This window comes from Bos javanicus, chromosome 5 (assembly GCF_032452875.1).
Source record: "Bos javanicus breed banteng chromosome 5, ARS-OSU_banteng_1.0, whole genome shotgun sequence".
Lineage (NCBI taxonomy): Eukaryota > Metazoa > Chordata > Mammalia > Artiodactyla > Bovidae > Bos > Bos javanicus.
This window is the reverse complement of record NC_083872.1, coordinates 119,448,072-119,467,741: the sequence shown is the minus strand read 5'-3', so window position 1 is coordinate 119,467,741 and position 19,670 is coordinate 119,448,072.

Here is a 19,670-nt window from a genome sequence, read left to right as displayed (position 1 = left end):
TCGCCCGCTCGGCCCCTCACCCAGGCACCTGGCGGGCCGTCGGGCGCCCCCACCTGGCACCAGCAGGCGTGTAGCTGGCACGTTGCACCCGCCTCGCTGGAGCCTGTCCTGCGGAGCGGGGTGGGGAACAGGTCCCTCAGTGGACTCTCTGAAAATGGTTTGACTGTGCTGGGGCTTGAGGGCCCAGCAAACCCCTGGCATGCAGGCCCCACCTCTGAGCGGATGGTGGAGAGAGGGCGGGGGCGGCGGGCAGTGGGCTGGGGGGGCGAGAACTCCCAGTGCTAAGAGGTCTGAGCAGAGGCCCTAGGAGCTGAGCTGGGGCCGCTGGTGAGCCTGGAGCAGAAGCGGGGAGAGCCCAGGGAGGGGGGCCCGGTCGGGAAGGCGGGCCGGGTCTGTCCCGGCTGGGAGGCGTCTCCTCTGACTGCTGCAGTGAAGGGCGGGAAGTACTAACTGCTCAGTTGTGTCTGACTCTCTGTGACCCCGTGGACGGTAGCCCACCAGGCTCCTCTGTCTGTAGAATTCTCCAGGCAAGAATACTGGAGTGGGTAGCCGTTCCCTTCTCCAGGGGATCTTCCAGACCTGGGGATCAAACCCAAGTCTCCTGCATCACAGGCAGATTCTCCACTGTCTGAGCAGCAGGGAAGCCCTGAAGGGCCGGGGGCACCACAAAGACGGTGACCGCGCCAGCCCTGGGGGGCGGTCGCCGTCACGCCGGCCAGTCTCCTCCTATTTTCTTTCAAACCCAGGAATGGCATGACTTTCAGAAAAGTGCAGGCCTACACGGTGCTGTTCAGATTCACATCATTTTCAGGGAGGAGATCTGAACATGTGCAAGGAGAGTCTTACCAGTCTCAGGCCATCAGCGGATCTCCTTATGTGATGCTCAAGACATTCTATCCTGAGGAAGTATTGATGGCTCTTCTAATGTGTTCTGCAAAGATGAGGCTGTAAGACTGTTCATCGCAGTGTTGTTTATAATAATGGAAATTAAAAACCACCCGAGGACTCTATTAGACTCATTCATGAACCAATATTCATAAAGTGGAATATGGGCCCCTGGGAACATGACGTGGGGGACCGTGTCTCACAGGATGGAAGGTGGGCCTGCTTGTGAAGACGGAAAACGGCTTATGAAACGACGTGTGATGGAAAGAGCTAAAGAGGGTGGGATCGTCTCTGCTTGGAGGCACAGCCTTGTTTCACGTTGCCGCAGGAGGGGAAGCAGGGAGAGGACGGTGGAGGCTGGACGCAGTTACCAATGGAGTCGCCCGGCTAGCCGGCGGGAGGGCCCCCGTCACGCTGCGGTCACTGGGACTCTGCGTTCATCAGCCCAGACCTGTCCCAGCTTCTGCCCTAAGTTTCGTTCCGGCTTCCCAGTCAGGACCCGTAAGAGGAAAGCAAATTTCCCCCCTGCCCAGTCCCCTCGGATGCCCTGCTTCCGATGAGCGTTCAGGAGTAGAAGAGGGGGCTGAAGGGATGTGGCCGTCTTCTCGTCTGTTGATGAAATCAAACCTGGAATCTGAGCCTTAATTCAAACACAGAAATCAGGAGAAACAGACTCTGCCTAAAGGCAAAGTTTGGCAGGAGAGTTTTGAAAGCGCTGTAGGGAAAAGAGAGGAAGAGGTCAGGAACCCACATAAACTCACAGTCACGCAGACCAAGCAGCTGACGTCTCACTTCCGGACACGCATGTGCTTACAGGGACACGCGTCGACGTCGCAGACGGAAGGGGCGCTGTAAAAAGGGGCATCTCGCCAGGTCCACGGCGCCGTCAGCTCTAAAGACGGATGGTGAGTGTCATCAGTTCCTGCTAGCTCTTGAGCTGGTAGACTAAATCCCCCGACTCGTTCAACCTCTTCCCCAGAGTAAGCCTGCCATTCAAGTAGGAAGCGTTCCAGATAACCTGTAGGCTTCTTCTGTCTCCCAGACCTTGGCTGTGATCCTGGGGGCCTCGGTATAAGACATCCGGGGTAAGTATGCCCAGGGGTTTGTCTGAACATTGTCATGTCTCCCCGGGTCCTGGATAGAGACAGAGATGACCACATAAAGCAGAGACGAGATGGTTGGGTTTAGGAAGGGGGGTGGGTAGGGTGGAAGTGAACACATGTGCGAAACGGGAAACCAAGGGTCTGGCGGGGCAATATTCTGTTTCCTGACCAGGCTGGTGTTCGCATGCTGACTCTGATAGACTCAGCTCCTCAGGGTGCACCCACCGGGTGGGGAGGGAGCCCCAGGAGCGGGCGTGAGCATCGCCCTGTGTTTGGTCTTACAGCTCCAGCTGAACCTACAATGACCTTCCAGCAAAAACATTAAAGAATGAGCAGTCACACTGACCACGAAGGTCCACCTTTGGACTTTATTAATATAGAACGATTTTATTTTAAAATTTTTAAAGTTTTTATTTATTTTTGGCTGGGCTGGGCCTTCATTGCTTTGAGCGGGCTTCTCTCTAGCTGCGGCGAGTGGGGGCTGCTCTCCAGCTGTAGTGCCGGGGCGTCTCGTTGTGGCAGCTTCTGTCTTTGTGGAGCGCAGGCTTGGTTGCTGCATGGCATGTGGAATCTTCCCAGCCTGGGGACTGAACCCATGTCTCCTGCATTGGCAGGGGGATTCATTATCACTGAGCCACCAGGGAAGCCTCCATCTTTGGATTTAAGAAACATTTATTTAATTGAAGTATAGTTGATTTCCAATGCTGTGTTAATTTCTGCTGTGCAGCTCAGTGACTCAGTTACACGCGTGTGTGCCTGGCTGCTCAGTCGTGTCTGACTCTTTGTGACCCTGTGGACTATAGCCTGCCAGACTCCTCTGTCCATGGGGTTCTCCAGACAAGAACACTGGAGTGGGTAGCGATTCCCTTCTCCAGGGGATCTTCCTGATCCAGGGATTGAACCTTGGCCTCCCGCACTGCAGGTGGGTTCTTTACCCCCTGAGCTGCCAGGACTACCAGACATATTCTCTTTCATATTCTCTCCCACGATGCTTTATCCCAGGAGACTGGAGGTACTTCCCTGTGCTGGACAGTAGGACCATGCTGCTTGTCCATTTTACGGGTCATAGTTTGCTTCTACCACCCGCAAAGCCCCAGTCTTCCCCTCCCCAGCCCCATCTCTGGATTTCTGAAGCCGCTCTGCTCCAAGCCGGGGCAGTGTTTCATGGCCCTGCTGGGTGAGACAGCGCCTGAGGTGCGGGGGGCCTGGAGAGCTCCATGAGGGACGGGCAAAGGCATTGCTCTGGGGCGACCTGGGGGAGCTGGACTTACTCCTGTTCTGGCCCTCCCTTGTTTATTCCCTTAAATCAGAGTCTGCACCAGAAGCCTGGACCTCAGTCTTCTCCCCTGTGATGCAGAGAGGACTCTGGAAAGGGGCGGAGGGAGACTGAAGCAGACGAGGAGTGTCCCAGCAGGATGGGTGCAAAGTGCCCTGGAGTGAGGGCGTCGGGGGCAGAGTCCAGTACGCTCCGCCTGGGGTGCCAGGAAGAAACGGGAGAGTCCCCCGAGGTGGCCTGACGCACCCCAGCGGTAGCCCAGTGCACGCCCTGGAGGTGGCCCACTGCATAGGGGAGTAAGTAACTCCTGGCTCCAGAGACCAGCACAGGAGGCAGGGTGGTCCTGGAGCAGCGCTCCTGTGGGGCAAGGTCACCTGCAGCTCTGTGAGGGGAGGGCCGCCGGCTCCAGAGAAAAGACGAAATGCATGAACGTGACCCCAGCAGAGGGCCACACAGTGGCCAGGAGCGTAAGCTTCTCTTAAGCTTTTCTGTGTCTTCAGGATCAAGCTTAGTATACAGTGCGGACAAGAATACCGCCTGCTGTATTGCTGAACAGAGGATGCTCGGCCATCAAGTCCCCAGTCTCGACGGCCGCCCAGGATGGTGAGCCCTGGGGGGACTCAGGGTAGGAAGACCCAGGGCGCCGGCCAGGGGCACCAAGACGCAGATTGAAGGAGTGATTAATTCACTGGTCTTATCACGAGCTCACCGAGATTACATCTCCACACTGCCTAGTAAACAGGGGGATAAGGGTGTAGAATTCCACCTTTAAAATAATAAAAATAACTTTATTTTCCTGCTATTAAACCCAAATTGGTTTATAATCGGTGCATTATGAGTTACTTTCTAAAATAAGCCAAGGTTGCTTTGAGCGCGTGCTGTTTTGCTGAGTTCCTTCCACCAGACTCACCAAGCCTGGCAGCTCTACTCACGTTTGCCTTCTCGGCAAAGTCACAGGGCGGCTGTCTGATGAAACCGTGAGGTGCCTGCCCTCTTCCGTCTCGGGGCTCTTGCCCGCCCCTCTCGACGCTGGGGATCAGGGTCCCTCCAGGACCAAGCGTGTCTTCCCGGTTTCAGACAGGAACGCAGGCTTCAGGGGCTCTGATCTCTGCCCAGCGTCTCTGTCTGACTCCAGACCCCCATCTGCCCCACAGCCCCGCGGGTGCCCAGGAGGCACCTAGGTTACTGTGTCCACCTCTGAGCTCCGTTGTCTTATGTTTCAAGCCGCCTGCCCGTCCTTTTCCATCTTCACAGAGGACATTTCCCAGCCATTCCCGTACCGTTCAGGTCCTCTCATCGCAGGCCCGACCCTGCCCACCCCTCAGGAGCGCCTGCCGCTTGTCTGCAAAGCTGTGGAGGCTTCTCGATTCCTCTCTGTCATCACCCTAATCAGGAACCCAGGTACGTCGACCCTGAGTATGCCTGGGCTCCAAGGCCATCTCATGAAATCCACCATCCGCTCAGCTCACGGCTCCCGCCTTTGCCTGCTGCATGCACGGCCCCCAGGGGTCCCCTACACCACCCGCACCTCTTTACCTGCTCCCAGTGTGGCCACCGTGGGGGGCTCCTAGCGCAGAGTCTGGGACCCCCCTTTCACTCCAGGCTGAGAACTGAGCCCGGGACCCCCCCTTCACCCCAGGCTGAGAGCAGATCCCGGGACCCCCTTCACCCCAGGCTGAGAACAGAGCCCGGGACCCCCCCTTCATTCCAGGCTGAGAACAGACGGACCTCCATGCTCTGGGGCGACCCCCACCCCCGAGCTGGTCACCCCCCAGCAGCCCTCTGTTCCCTCTCCTCGGGGCACCAAGGCTTCCTTTGTGTTCTCACTTCCTTGTTGCCTCTACCACCAGGTGTAAAACCACACCCTCCCTCTGCTGCGCTCTCCCTGCCTCCTTCCCACATTAACTACCTTGTGTAACATAGCCAGCGAGCAGGAGCTGCTCCACAGCACAGGGAGCTCCGCTCGGTGCTCCGCGATGACCTAGAGGCGTGGGATGGGGGAGAGGCAGGCTCAAGACGGGGATATGTGGATCCGCACAGCTGACTCAGGCTGCTGCGCGGCAGAGACCAGCACAGCACTGTGAAGCGGCTATAGCTCAATAAATAGAAGAAAGTGTGCTTTGCGTCTGCGTCTCCCCCGCAGGACTGCAGACTCTGTGATGGTAGGAACACGGCTCCGCCAGGTGTGCGCAGGGCTCTGAAACAGACGGGCGTCCGGGAGGCGTCACAGTCCTGTGCGGATTGAAGGAACGAGTGAACTGGAGAAAAAATGAACGGAGGCCCCGGCACGCATGTCAGGAAGCCTCCCAAGGCCGACATGCAGCCAGCCAGGCAGTGTAGACACCTGAGCAGCCTGTCTGCCTCCTGCAACGTCCCAGCCAGGGCTGACGGCGGGGCTGAAGGGAGCCGGCCAGGCCCCGGAGACCCGCTGGCCGGCAGGTGTGACTGGCGGCGGGTAATTGGGCTCCGTGCTCAGGGCTGTCATCAATTCTTGTGTCACTTTGTGCTTTGCTTTTTCCTGGACCCAATGTTGTTTTTCCCCTGAGCAGCATTTGGGAATTCAGAGACTTCCCATGCATTTGATTTAACATCCCACACCTTCAGGTCCTGATTAAGCCTGACATTGTCTTTATAGAGTGAGTTGTTAATAGAGGTGAAACTGTTTTCACAATGATTCCTTCTCACATCCCACGAGGTGCCTGGGAAGAAGTGCCCTTGTTAAGACGAGGGCTTTGCTTCAGTCTTCTGCAGGGTGACATGGCATGAGGTCCGGGAGGCTGCCTTGGTAATTACGGATGCTTAGATCACATCACAGAGATGTGGAATTTTGCCTGATTAACTGTGGAATCTACTTAAGAACGTTACAGATTTTTAAGTGACATTTAAGATACTCCTAGGATGTTGGCGCTGAGTGAGAGAACAGAATCGTGCTGTCTTGACTCATGTGTAACTATTTCCTGAACATATGAAAAAAAAAAAAAATCCTTCCATGTAAACTAGAGAGCTGAGCCCATAGGTCGGCACTGCGTTCAGAGTCGGGACTAGAAATGATCCCCCAGCTTTCTCAGGGTCACAGGCGACTTCAGTGCTGGGGGTGTCTCCCCAGGCATGATGACTGCAGCATAAGCAGGCTCTGGGGCCATCTGTGGCCCTAAACCTTTCAGGGGGCAGGCGGGCTTGCCCCCCACTCCTAAGGCAGACCCCACCCTCGGTGCAGAGTAAGACGCGGCTCAGAGACTCATACCCAAAACGGAGGCAAAATCGCTCTCTGCTCTGTGATGAGAGTCGAGGCTAATTTTATCCCCCCTGTGCGCCAGGGCACTCAGAATTTTTCATGAGAAAGTAATGACTTCCAGGAATGAAATAAACTCTATACACATTTTCATGGGAGATGGATCATTTCTGGAAAATAATTAAAAAGAATCAGATGAAGTCTTTTCTGCCCATGAGATAGAAATGGATCATCCGTAACCACAGGAGGGGACTTTGGGGGCCGACCGATGACTGTGCTTGGGCTATTAATAAACTCTCTTATCAGTGCCAGAAATGGAGGATTTCCTTGTTGTCTTAGCGCCCTGAGCCCTGCTTGTCTCGGGGCTGACCACGCTGGCGGGGAAAATGCTTGAGCAGCGTGCGACAGAGGGTGGCTAACCAGAAGACAAGTCTTTGCTGGAAACTCGGGAATCTCGACAACGTGTGACTCCTCGCGACGAAACGGCGCCGAGGCTTCCCCTTCCCAGCCGTCGGCGGTGGGGCTGTGTTTGGGCGCGTCTGGCACCTCCGGGGGCGGGCGGGCTGTTGGCAGAGGGTGAGGCTGGGCTGGGGCTCCCGTCTGAGACAGTGTCTGCCTGCCCGCTCCCCAGGCAGCTGCTCCACGTTTCTCACTGGGGTCCTGGACACCGGCAGCACTGACATGCAGAGCTCAGGGTCACGTGGCAGGAGAGGGACGCCCTCTGAGCGCAGGGGTGGCCCCACGGGACCAGGACTGCACACTGAGGGTGTGGACAGAAGGGCTTCCTGGGGGGACCCCCCAGCCTGAGGGTGGCTGGCCATTCTGACGCCTGTGTTTCTTCACATCTTAAAAAACCCCACAAGTTCCTCTAGCTTTTGTTGCAATCCACTGATATGGCTTTTACTTGACTTTTTCCTCCCAAATCACCGGTGGCTCAGAGTGGTGCCCTGCAGCCCAGGGTCCAGGCTCACAGACCCTCGGCCTGTGCGTCTGCTGCAAAGTCTGGGACTGCATCTCGTTGTCTGAAGCTAATCTATACGCTTGAGAGGTTTGCAGCTTTTTTCTCATATTCTAGGGTAACATTCTCCTTTATTGCTATTCTTTTTTGCTTCTGGGTGAAATTTCAAATCAGCGCATTAAGCTCCAGGAAGGTTCCTGCTGGGAGCTTGTCCGGGTCCTCCCCCTTCCTTCATGCACCCCCACTGGGCTCCTGCTTTACTCTGGGTCCCCAGCCTCCCCAGCTTCCAGGACTCCGGTGGAAATCTGGAGACAATGAGCTTCCTCCCGGAACTGTGACCGAGCTCACATCCACTCCCACCCCCCGCCACCACGGCTCAGGTGGCTGAACCCCCCTGACCGGGTGGTGTAGAAAGCAGATGCTTATTTCTCAGTTCCAGGGGCTGGGAGCCCAAGATCAGGATGCCGGCAGATCCAGTGTCTGGAGGACCCGTCTTCCTGGCTGGACGGCGGCCACCGTCTCCACGTGTCCCCACAGGTGGACAGAGACGGGTCTGGGCTCTCCTCCTCCTCATACAAGGGCTCTAATCCCACCAGGGGCCCCACCCGGTGACCTCACGGAACCCCCTAACTCCAGCCCATCAGAAGACGGGGCTGCAACAGATGGACTCGGGGGAGGCAGACGGTCCAGGCTCGCCCCGTCCTCCCCCCTTTGGCTTCATCTTCCGCAGGATGCTGCCTTTCTGCACAGAACTCTTGCTACTTCTTGTTAAAAACATTTTATTTTTAATCGGAGAGTAATTGCTTTACAAGGCTGTGCTGCTTTCTGCTGTACACTGATGTGAGTCGGCTTTGAACGTGCACATGTCCCTCCCTCTCGGGCCTCACTCTCCCCGCGGCCTGCTGCTCCAGGTCATCACAGAGCACAGAGCGCCCTGTGCTAGCCAGCGGCCTCCCGCTCGCGTCCGCTTTACCCCCGGCAGCGTGTGTTCGTCAGTGCTCCTCTCTCAACTCGTCCCACCCTTTCCTCCCCACGCTGTGTCCACATGCTCATTCTCCATGTCGGTGTCTCTGTTTTGTCTACTGATGCATGCTTAGTTTTGAGACTGTTGTCAATGTAAAAAGTGACGACGGCTATTTATGTCTAAGGGGGCTCTGCCTATGTTTTCCTCTAAGAGTTTTAGAGTGTCCGGCCTTACCTTTAGGTCTTTAATCCACACGAACCCGTTTGCAAGGCAGAAACGAGAGACGTGCACACAGAGAACAAACCTATGGACATCGAGGGGGGAAGGGGTGGGTGGGATGAGCTGGGAGCTGGGGTTGGCATATACGCACCCTCATGTATAAAACAGAACTGATGACAGCTTCCCCGGTGGCTCAGACGGTAAAGTGTCTGCCTGCAGTGCGGGAGACCGGGGTTCAATCCCTGGGTTGGGAAGATGCCCTGGAGAAGGAAATGGCAACCCACTCCCATATTCTTGCCTGGAAAATCTCATGGATGGAGGAATCTGGTAGGCTATAGTCCATGGGATCACAAAGAGTCGGACACGACCGAGCGACCTCACTTCACTTCAATGAGAACCTACTGTGTATAGCACTGGGAACTCTTCTCAATGAACTGTGGGGACTTAAATGGGAAGGAAATCCGAAAAAGAGGGGATCTGTATATACGTATGGCTGGTTCACTTTGCTGCACAGCAGAAACTGACGCAGCAGTGTAAAGCAACTATACTCCAATAAAAATTTGTTTAAAAACGCGATTACATTTCCTAACCTGTTTTTGCTTGATTAGAGAGCTATTGATTACGCGGGCTGATACAGAGGGCCGGGCATTCTCATTACTTCTGGTCATTACTCAATTTTCCTATTGAATTTCCAGGTGACGAAACGTCTTGTTTCCAAACAAGGATCCTTTTTCCTGATGCTCATTTCTTCCTGCATCTTGTTACCGACAGGGCAGCACAGAGACAGCGTGTCTGTGTTCTGGATGCTGATCCAGCTCCCGGGTCTGTGTTCACCTCCCAGTCCCTGGGCCTAAGCCCCGGAGTCTCATCTCGGCAGTGGGGTCCTAACTGTCCTCGTGTCAGAGGTCATTAGCTCCCTGCCCGGGGGCCCCAGGAGAGGCGCGGGGACACGTGCTGCAAAAGACCAGCCACATGTGACCCTCCGCTTTCTTATGTGAATAAGGCTCCCGGAGGACGATGAAGGGCACAGGGAGCTTGGTGGCCTGGCTTGAGGCTGAGAGCAGCTCTGAAGTGCTGCTCCAGCGGGGGTCTCTCTGAGCTCTTTGAGAACACAGCCTGTCAGACTGAGGAAGCCTCCCTCTCCAGTTCCCCTTTGCTCTGTTTTTTAAGTAGAAATTGGTGTGGAGTTTTGTCAACTGCTTCTTCCCTGTGGCTCTTGTCTGATGATGGGGAGAATTCCATTAACGGGTTTTATTAATGGGACTCATCTGTGAATCCACCCAGAGGGTGCAGGCAAAGAGGTTTCCGATGAGAGTGTGGAGGAGGGACCCATTGAAGGAGCTGCCAGCACGGACCCACCGAGACAGAGGGAAGAAAAAGGACACCCCTTCCTCTACTCCCTAGGATGACCAGGGTGCAGAAGAGCCGGCCTATGAGGCTTTACAGGTGAGCTCTGAGCAGAAGGGCATGGTCAGGTCCCCAGGAAGCTTGTGATTGGACAGAGCTTCACAAAGGACCTGCCTCTCGGGAAGCTGGCAGAGTTTGGGGACCTGAAGACCCCTGGCATGCTGAAGACCCAAGGAGTTGCCGGAGGCCGGAGTGTTGGCTGGACTCTGCTGGCCCAGAGCAGGGTCTTCAGAGGAGCAGAGCAGTCAGCCCAGGACCACGGGGGCCCCAGGCCCGCCCCCCAACTTCCTGCCCTGTCCTCACTGGACTGAGCTCTGCTGGCCGTGAAAGGACAGGGGCTGAGATGGGTGACTGCACAGAGGACCCCCAGGTAAGAGAGGCTGAGGGGCGTATCTGGAGAGGCTGGAGGAAGATGCCCAGCCCGCCCGAGGCATGGCTGTGTTTTCAAAGGAGAAGGGGATGTTTCCATAAAATCCAGAAGAGACGTGTGGCTTTAATTCCACTTTCAATGGTCAATGAGCTTGTGGAAGGAAAGCAGATATGAGTGAGGCTCCTTATTTGTTCACATCATAAGATCATGCCTTACAGATGCAGCCACAAAGCACCAAACGCAGGGTCTGATTTAGACGAGTCCATCTGTACACAGCACTTCAGGACAGGAGGGTGTGAACAGCTCCTTCTGCCCAGAAGGTGGTTATTGCTCAGTCAGTCTGTCGTGTCCACCTCTTTGGTGACAACTCGCTCACTGCCTTGGGTGGGAGACACGCTGACCTGGGGCAGCAGGAGGCACTTCCAGGCTGGGCCCAGAGGCCGTCTGCTCTCCAGCAGTGATGTGCGTTGCAGGCGCCATTTCTGTTTCCACTGAGCGGCCGGGCAGCCGGCACCGCCCTCTGAGTGCAGCTGCCCTCGCCCTGCCTGTGCCCGAGGCCGTGGCCACTGGAGAGCAGGGTGTGCTCTGCACCTGCAAGACGAAGCCGATAAAGGCGGTTTCCTTCCAGCGGCGCTGGCTCTAACTCTTCGTCTAACTCGGCCTCTGACCTCGGAGAAGGCCCTTTATCTCTTCGGGTCTCAGTCAGCTTCTCTCTGGGCTGACGTTGCAGACCACTGGCTCCGGGCTCCTCCCCAGGGTCGCCAAGCCAGGAGGATACACAGCTCTCCCCGTGGGGACTGTGGCCTCGTAAGCGGTGACATCCGTCCTGGAGGAACAGTGCTGTTTCCCTGGCTCACCGTCTTCTTTCCCGCTTCCTCTCCTTTCTTTCTGCCTCTCTACTCCTTCCCTCCCTCCCTGCTCTCTGCCCCCTTCATCATGGAGTATCTCACACACGAGCAAGAGGAGAGAATGACCTCCTGGGTTCCCTCTGCCCATTGCGCAGCTCCACAGCTCACCAACACGCTGGTTTCCCTCCACCATCAACAGGGGATCAGACGTTGTGCGTATCGTAGGATCAACGTGTAGGCTGGCTCCTAAGCAGCTGTCACAGTCTGCTTGAATTCACTCACATTCCCATCTTGACTGACTCATTTGACGGAAATAATACATTTGCATGAGAATATCTATTTTGACATGTGATTATGCCTCAACAATACGCACCTTATATTAAGTCTTTATGTTAACAAGCAGTATGAGAACTACAACATTTCTTTTTTCCTTACTTTTATGGCAACATATGTTGGATAAGTCTGGATACTTGAGTAATACGTACAGACTAAAAATCGCAAAGATAGTATAGAGAAGACGACAGTATTTTAAGAACAGAAAAATAGAGAAGCATTTTGAAATATGCTGACACCCAGATTGATGGCTCCTTGTTCCTGCTGCTGCTGCTGCTAAGTCACTTCAGTCATGTCTGACTCTGTGCAACCCCATAGACGGCAGCCCACCAGGCTCCCCTGTCCCTGGGATTCTCCAGGCAAGAACACTGGAGTGGGTTGCCGTTTCCTTCTCCAGTGCATGAAAGTGAAAAATGAAAGTGAAGTCGCTCAGTTGTGTCCGACCCTCAGCGACCCCATGGACTGCAGCCCACCAGGCTCCTCCGTCCATGGGATTTTCCAGGCGAGAGTACTGGAGTGGGGTGCCATCACCTTCTCCGAGTGTCCCATGATGTAATTGAACACTATGGTATTTATGTCTATATCTGTTTCCCTCTTACTCCTTCATAAACCTGCAGCATTTTAATCATTCTCCAGCCATAGATGAAGCTGGTGAGCCTGGACTTTCCTGCTCACTGCAAGGTAGTAGAGGTTGGTATGGTCACTTTCAGTTGAAAACATAATTTTTTGGTCAAAAATGAAATGATCATTCCCTGAATTTGATTTTATATCAAAGTTTTCTCCTACAAAAATAAGTCAGAAAAAGACTAAAAAGGGAACAAAAATCACACAGGACAAATAGACAGCAATTTGCAAGATGATAGACATAAAGAATAGCAGTATTCACATTAAATATAAATGATGCAAGTGTTCTAATTAAAATGTGGAAATAGGTTAGTGTAAAAAGACTCACATATATGCTATTCATAAGAAATTTACATAAAAAGACATATAAGTTCAAATTAAAATAGTTAACAAGTATATTCCATGCTCACCTTCACATATAATTGACATATTTTAATAAATATCGGATCAGCATGTTCCAGAGCTACAAATATTACCAGGGATAAAGACTGTCTCTTCATAATGATGGTAAAAGGGTAAACTCACCAAGGTCACGCAGCAGCCTAAACTCCTACACACCTATAAGCTTGAAAATATATAAAGCAAAAAATGATATAATAAAGTTAAAGATTAATTGTAGTCTGAGATTTAAAAATTGCTTTCTCGATAATTGACAGCATAAGTAGATAGAAAATAATTATACATAAGACCAAAATTCTACCAACAACCTTGAAATAACTGACATTTGTGAAATACTCCACCTACCAACAATAAAACACAGTTTCTTTTAAAACGCATATGGAACACTTACCAAGACAGGCCGTTATGAGTCATAAGAAGTCACAATATACTGGAAAGTATTTAAGTCGTACAAAGTTGTTTCTGAATACAATAGAATTAAATTAGAAATCAATAAAAGAAAAGTCTTTGAAAAGTCCCCCAACATTTAAAAACTACCATATTCCTGAATAACCAGTAATTCAAAAAATTAAGAAATATGGAAAATATTTAGAATCGACAGAAACTGCAATAGAATAGATCAAAATTTGTTTGATGCAATTCAAGTAGTTGTTGGTGGCTCAGACGGCAAAGAATCTGCCCGCAGTGTAGGATGCCTGGGTTGGATCGCTGGGTCAGGAAGATCCCCTGGCGAAGGCGATGGCTCCCCACTCCAGTGATCTCGGCTGGAGAATTCCACACAGAGGAGCCTGGTGGGCTACAGACCATGGGATCACAAAGAGTCGGACACGACTGAGCTATTAACACTTTCACTCTCACTTGCTATAGCAGTGAATGGTTATATTAGGGGGAAAAAAATCTTAATCAAGATCTCTTGGAGACTAAAATAAAATTAAGCCAAAATTAAGTAGAAAAAGTAAATCATAAACTAGGAGCAGAAACCAATGAAAGATGAAACGGACGAACAGTAGAGGAAATCCACAAAAGCCAAAATCTGCTTTTTTGGAAAGATTTAAACATAGATACATCTCTCGTAAGGAAGACTCCAAGTTCAGATGACTTCAGCAGTGAATCTACCAAACGTTTAAGGAAGCAACGGGGCCAATTCTACAGGCACTCGTCCTTGCAGTTGGAGAGAAGGGCGTGCTTCCCCTGTCGTTTTATGGGGCCGGTGGTACTATGCCGCAGAACAGAGCCAAACACACAGAGGGCCATCACAGGGATTCTTAAGAACGCAAGTATAAAAACTCCCAACAGATTTTAGCAGGTTGATTTCAACAAAGCATGAGAAGACAAATAAAGCATTGCCAAGTGGGATTTATCTCAGGAAGGCCAAGTTTCTTTTCACATCTGAAAATCCATGAAGGCAACCAAACATATTAGAAATGCAGAAGAGGAGAAACATACAATCTTCTCAGTAGATGCAAACAAATGAGCAGAGCCCTTGATAAAGTCAAATACGGCTCCATGATAAGAATTCTCAATACACTAGGGTTAGAGGGACTTCTTCACCCTGAGTAAGGGCACCCGAGGCAGATTAACATCATAACCGATGGTGAGAGACTGGAAGGTCCCCGCTAAGGACAAGACAGGACGCTTCTCACATCGCTGTTCACCATGGTGTTGGAGTTTCCGACCATTTTTATGTTTCTATGTAAAATCGGGCAAGAACGCATCCAGAAGTACACAGAATCTAGGTTTAAGATACTGGGTACACCGTGTCTAGAAGCAAGGAAATAAAGCTCTCTCTGTTCAGAGACAGCATGATAATCTATTCAGAAAATCCAGAGGCTTGCCTGGTGGTGCAGAGGTTAGGAGGCCGTACTCCCAAAGCAGGGGCCCTGGATTCCCTCCCTGGTCAGAGAAGGAGACTCCACCCGCCACGATTAAGGGTTTGCACCCTGCAAGGAAGGTCAAAGGTCTCGAGTGCCACAGTTAGACCCAGTGTGTGTGTGTGCTCAGTTGCTTCAGTCGTGTCCAACTCTATGACTCTATGGACCGTCGCCTGCCAGGCTGCTCTGTTCATGGGATTCTCCAGGCAAGAATAGTGGAGTGAGTCACCCTGCCCTCCTCCAGGGGATCTTCCTGACCCAGGGACTGAGCCCACATCTCGTATGTCTCCTGCATTGGCAGGCGGGTTCTTAAGCACTAGCACCGCGTGGGAAGCCCAAGACCCAGCACAGCCAAGTAAACAAATAAACAAATCAAACAAACAAAAAAGAAAATCCTGTGGAAAATACTTAACAGCTACTAGAAATCATAAGAGTTTAGCATAATTTCAGGATAATGTATATACTTGTAACTAGCAATCCGAAAATACAAAAGATAAATATTCTTTACAACAGTATAAGGAAGTGAAATGCTTATAGACAACTTTGATGGCAGATGCAGAAGACCCCGACACGGACACCCGTAAATCATCACTTGGAGAAACCATGGAAGAACTGAATGAATAGAGACTTCACGCGTCCAAAGGCTCGGTACTGTTGGGATGTAATTCTCCCCAGTTGATCTGTAGATTCAGCACAATCCCAACCAAAATTTCGTCCAGAGCTTGTGTATAAATTAACAAACTGATTCAAAAATTCACATGAAATTTCAAAGAGCCTAGACTAACTGAAAAACTTTGAGCCAAAGAACAAAGTTGGAAGACTTATGCAACCTGATTTTATGACTAAAAAGCCACAGCAGTCAAGACAGGGTGGTTTAGAAGCGGATAAACAGGTGAATGAAATGCAATAGAAAGTTCAGACATAGCTCTATTTGTGCATGAACAGCTGATCTGGAGAGCTGCAAAAGCAACTCCGTAAAGAAAAGATGGTCTTTTCCCCACATTGTGCTGGGAGATTCAGATATCAATATGAAAAAACCCCTAACTTTAACCATACCTCTCACCATATGCAAAAATTAATTCAGAGTGGGTCATAATCCTAAACACAAAGTCTAAACCCTAGCACTGCAAGCAATCTACAGAGAAAAGATCATGGAGACCTTGGTTTCGGCAAATAATTCATAGATATGCCACCAAAATTAATGTCTGTAAAACAAAAGATGGATAAATTAGACTTCTTCTAATTTGAACCCCTGGTCTTTGAAAGACTATTGAGTTAAAGGACAAGTGGCAGCCTGGGAGGAAGGAGTCTTCATAAAGCGTGAATTTAACAAAGGCCGCGTGCCCAGAGTCCATAAGGAGCTCTCAAAGCTCATTAAGAAAATAACACGTAAACATGGACAAAATATACAAACAGTCCACTCAGCAAAGATTATGGTACCAAATAAGTGCATGAAAAATGGTCATCGGGGAAATGCAAATAAGAGAGCGACGACACATGACCACGCGTCCTCAGAATTAAGGCCTGATCCTGCTCCTGCGGGTGGGGCGGGGGAACTAGAGGGACTGTGCGCTGCCAGTGGGGACACGGCCGCTTGAAACACCAGCCATTTCCTAAAGCAGATTGATAGGCTCTTCAGTCCCCTTGTCCACTTCAGGCCTTTTGTACTGGGAGGACAGCTCTCCTCCCTGGGTCTCCATGGGGGTGAAGGCTGTCCGTAGGGCATGGTCCCATTGCGGGCGTCGTGGGAAGACAGTTGCAAAAATACCGCGAGAGCCAGCACGCACAGGAGGGGGCTGTGCCTCCCCACTGGGGCCCTTGTGGTCGAACTGGAGGCCCACATTTTCTTCTGGCTGCAGGGCCTGGCCTTAGTGCCAGTCCTGTGGACTTCCATGGCACACTGACCACTCTTAGAGACTCCGTTAATCATATGAGCAAAAAGCTCTAGGAAGACCCTGCAGGATGTTAAGCCGTGTTGCTGAATCCTGAATCAGGCTGAGGGTGACTGCCTCTGAGCTCCATCTCTTATTCCCTGGGCATCCTCCCTTTCAGAGGAGCAGTTAACTTGGGGCTGCTGGTAACACCTTCAAATATTTCTCTTTTTAATCTCCTAAACCTTGGCCACGTAGCCCCGGTCGGCGTCTGCGCTTCTGGAGGAGGGTCTGGTGGGCACTGCTCCATCCGAGCCAATGACACAGGCACACCTGCCCCTAAAACGCTTCCTGAAAGCCTTTTTATTTTGTGTGGGGGCAGAGCCGACTAACAGCGTCACGGCCGTTCCAGGTGAGCAGCGAAGGCACTCAGCCACACACATACACGGATCCATCCCCCCAGCTCCCCTCCCGTCCAGGCTGGCCCGTGACGCTGAGCAGAGTTCCTTGGGGGCCACAGCAGGTCCTTGTTGGTTCTCCATTTTAAAGACGGCAGTGGGTACACGTCCCTCCCAGTCTCTCTACCTGTCCCTTCCCCCAACGTCCCTGCAGGCAGCACAAGTCCATTTTCTAAGACTGTAAGTTCCGTTCCGTTTTGTAAGGTCACTTGTGTCCTTTCTTCTTCGTCGAGTTAAGCTGCTCACACCTTTGTGCCCAAGTCTCCTCCTGCCTGAGACACGCATCATCGTGAAATGCAGACTTAGTACAAACTCTGCTCACCCCCTTTTCTTTCACGGGGTGCTTTATCCTTCTCAAGGGTGATAAAATGGTGGATTAATCAGATGTTTTGACTCAGAGAAGAGTTGCGCTGCTGAGTATCTATTTCCTGAATCCAAGTTCCTAATTAGCATGAGAGTTTTTTTGCAGTCCAGTAAAGATAATCAAAACGATATCTGTTTAAACTGAGAATGCTTTCTCAGTCAACCGTAATTTGATCAGATTTCAGAGAGGATTTTTTTGTCCATACTTGCGGAAATGTGAAATAACCAAGCAGTTAAAATTCATGATCTACACTTTTGTGTCATTATTATTGCATTAGCATGAAATTATACTTCTAGTTAGTCATAATTATACTCATAATTATTCAATTTATCACTATAGGTCTTCCTGGAAGTTTTATTGGAGGATTTATTAGCATTAATAAATTGTTTTTCTTCATCTCCATATTATGAATTCTTCTCATGTGCGATATGATCTATTATCCATAAAATTATAACAGACCCCAAGTATTGCTGGCTTCTCAGCATGCATGGGGAGTCTTTGTCACTTGGTCCAGTACGTGACCCAACCGTCAGCGTCCGGGGGGACTAGCTTAACGCCACCAAAGCTGCTGCAGTCGGAAGGCGGTCCAGCCACACAGAAGCTGGAAGTGGACGGGACTGGATTTTTCTCCCAGGCCACTGGCATCTGGAGCCACCGTCTGTCGCTCACAGGAGGTGGAGGCAGCGAACACGCAGCCAGCTGGTCCTTCTGCCTTCAGACAGACCCTGCCAGACACAGTGCCGCATCCACATCTTGCTCAGCCTGGCTCTCCCGCTTTAACTCTCCTCCTCCGTCCCTTTTCAGTAGGCCGTCACTGACCACTGCCCATCCACCATCCCCTCTCTCTCTCTGAATTCTTGGGGCACTTTCCTGTCTTTCTTTTTTTCTGAAGACTCACTTTTTGGATATGGACCATATTTAAAGTCTGTGTTGAATTTGTTATGATACTGCTTCTGCTTTACATTTTGGGTTTTCGGCCACGAAGCATGTGGGATCTTAGCCGCCCCCCACCAATCAGGGATGGAGCCCACACCCTTTTCACGGGAAGGTGAAGTCTTAGCCACTGGATCACAAGGGAAGTCCTGCTTCCTGCCTTTTAATCAGCAGAACTTTATCACAAAGCTTTAGAATGTTTGTAACCTCTGGTGAGTGTTATCGACTGAATATTCATGTCCTTCCAAATCCACACTTGGCAGCCCAAACCCTCAGTGTGGCTGTATTTGGAGATGGCGGCTCAGGAAGTAATTAAGGTTTAATGAGGCCATAAGGGTGGTGCCCTGATCCAATAGGGTTAGTGTCTTTAGCAGAAGACACCAGAGGGTCCGTGCACATGACCACAGAGCAAGAAGATCCCATCCACCACCAGAGGGGAGAGCATGCATCAGAAACAGACCCTTGACCTTGGACAGCCAACCTCTGAAACCGTGAGAGAATGAATTCCCGTCATTTAAGGGACCCGGTCTGTGGTGCTCTGGCTGGAGCTACTGATACAGTGAGGAACTGGGCAGGAGTCCTAGTATTTAGGCTTCCCGGGTGGCTCGGTGGGTGAAGAATCTGCCTGCAGTGCAGGAGACCTGAGTTTGATCACTGGGTCAGGAAGATCCCCTGGAGAAGGGAATGGCAACCCACTCCAGTATTCTTGCCTGGAGAATGCTGTGGACGGAGGAGCCTGGAGTGCTACAGCCCACAGGGTCGCAAAGAGTCAGACACGACTGAGTGGCTGAGCACACATGCACACTTGTATCTACTGAACTCTTGTGCCACGCGCCACACCGTGATGCACACAGACTGCTTTACACTACGGTTGTGTGAAGCATTTTGTCCAACCCTCATAGCACTTCTATGGAGTGAGTTCCATCATTGTCCCTTTCACAGGTAAGACCCCTGAGATGGGGCCTAGTGGCCCGGGCAGCAGCTGGTGGAGCAGGCGAGGACCCATGCCGGCCCCTTCCCAGCTTCCACACGTGGTTTTGCCCGCGCATCCTCACAACAGGCTGTACGCCCTGAGATCTGGGCTGCCCAGCTCTCGCGTCTGGCTGACCCTCACCAAGGCAGACACGGATGCACAGAAGCCTGGGGCCTTGCTGTTGACCACGCCACCCCCTCCACTGGACTGTCATCCGAGGGCCGCCCCTCCCTGGTCTGGGGTTGAAGGGACCTTGGGCAGTCCCCCTCCACGTGACAGGGGTCACCGTGCCGCGCGCCCTGCAGCTGGTGCCCCCGTTATGTGCTTGGTTCAGAGACTGGAGTCGGGATAGGCTGGGCACCTGTCAGGGGCCCTGGGCAGTGCCGATGCTGAAGCCGTGTGGTCCAGCAGGGACCTTGGTCTCGGGACATAACAGCCTGCAGGGGCACAGCCGGTGCGAGTTCACCACAGAGCGAAGACAGCAGGTAGGGTGAGGGGGCGCCCGTGCCAGGATGCTGGGGCGCCTTAAGAGGCCTCGAATCTCTCAAGGGTCAGGGCTTCTGTCTTCACTGCCCACCAGCA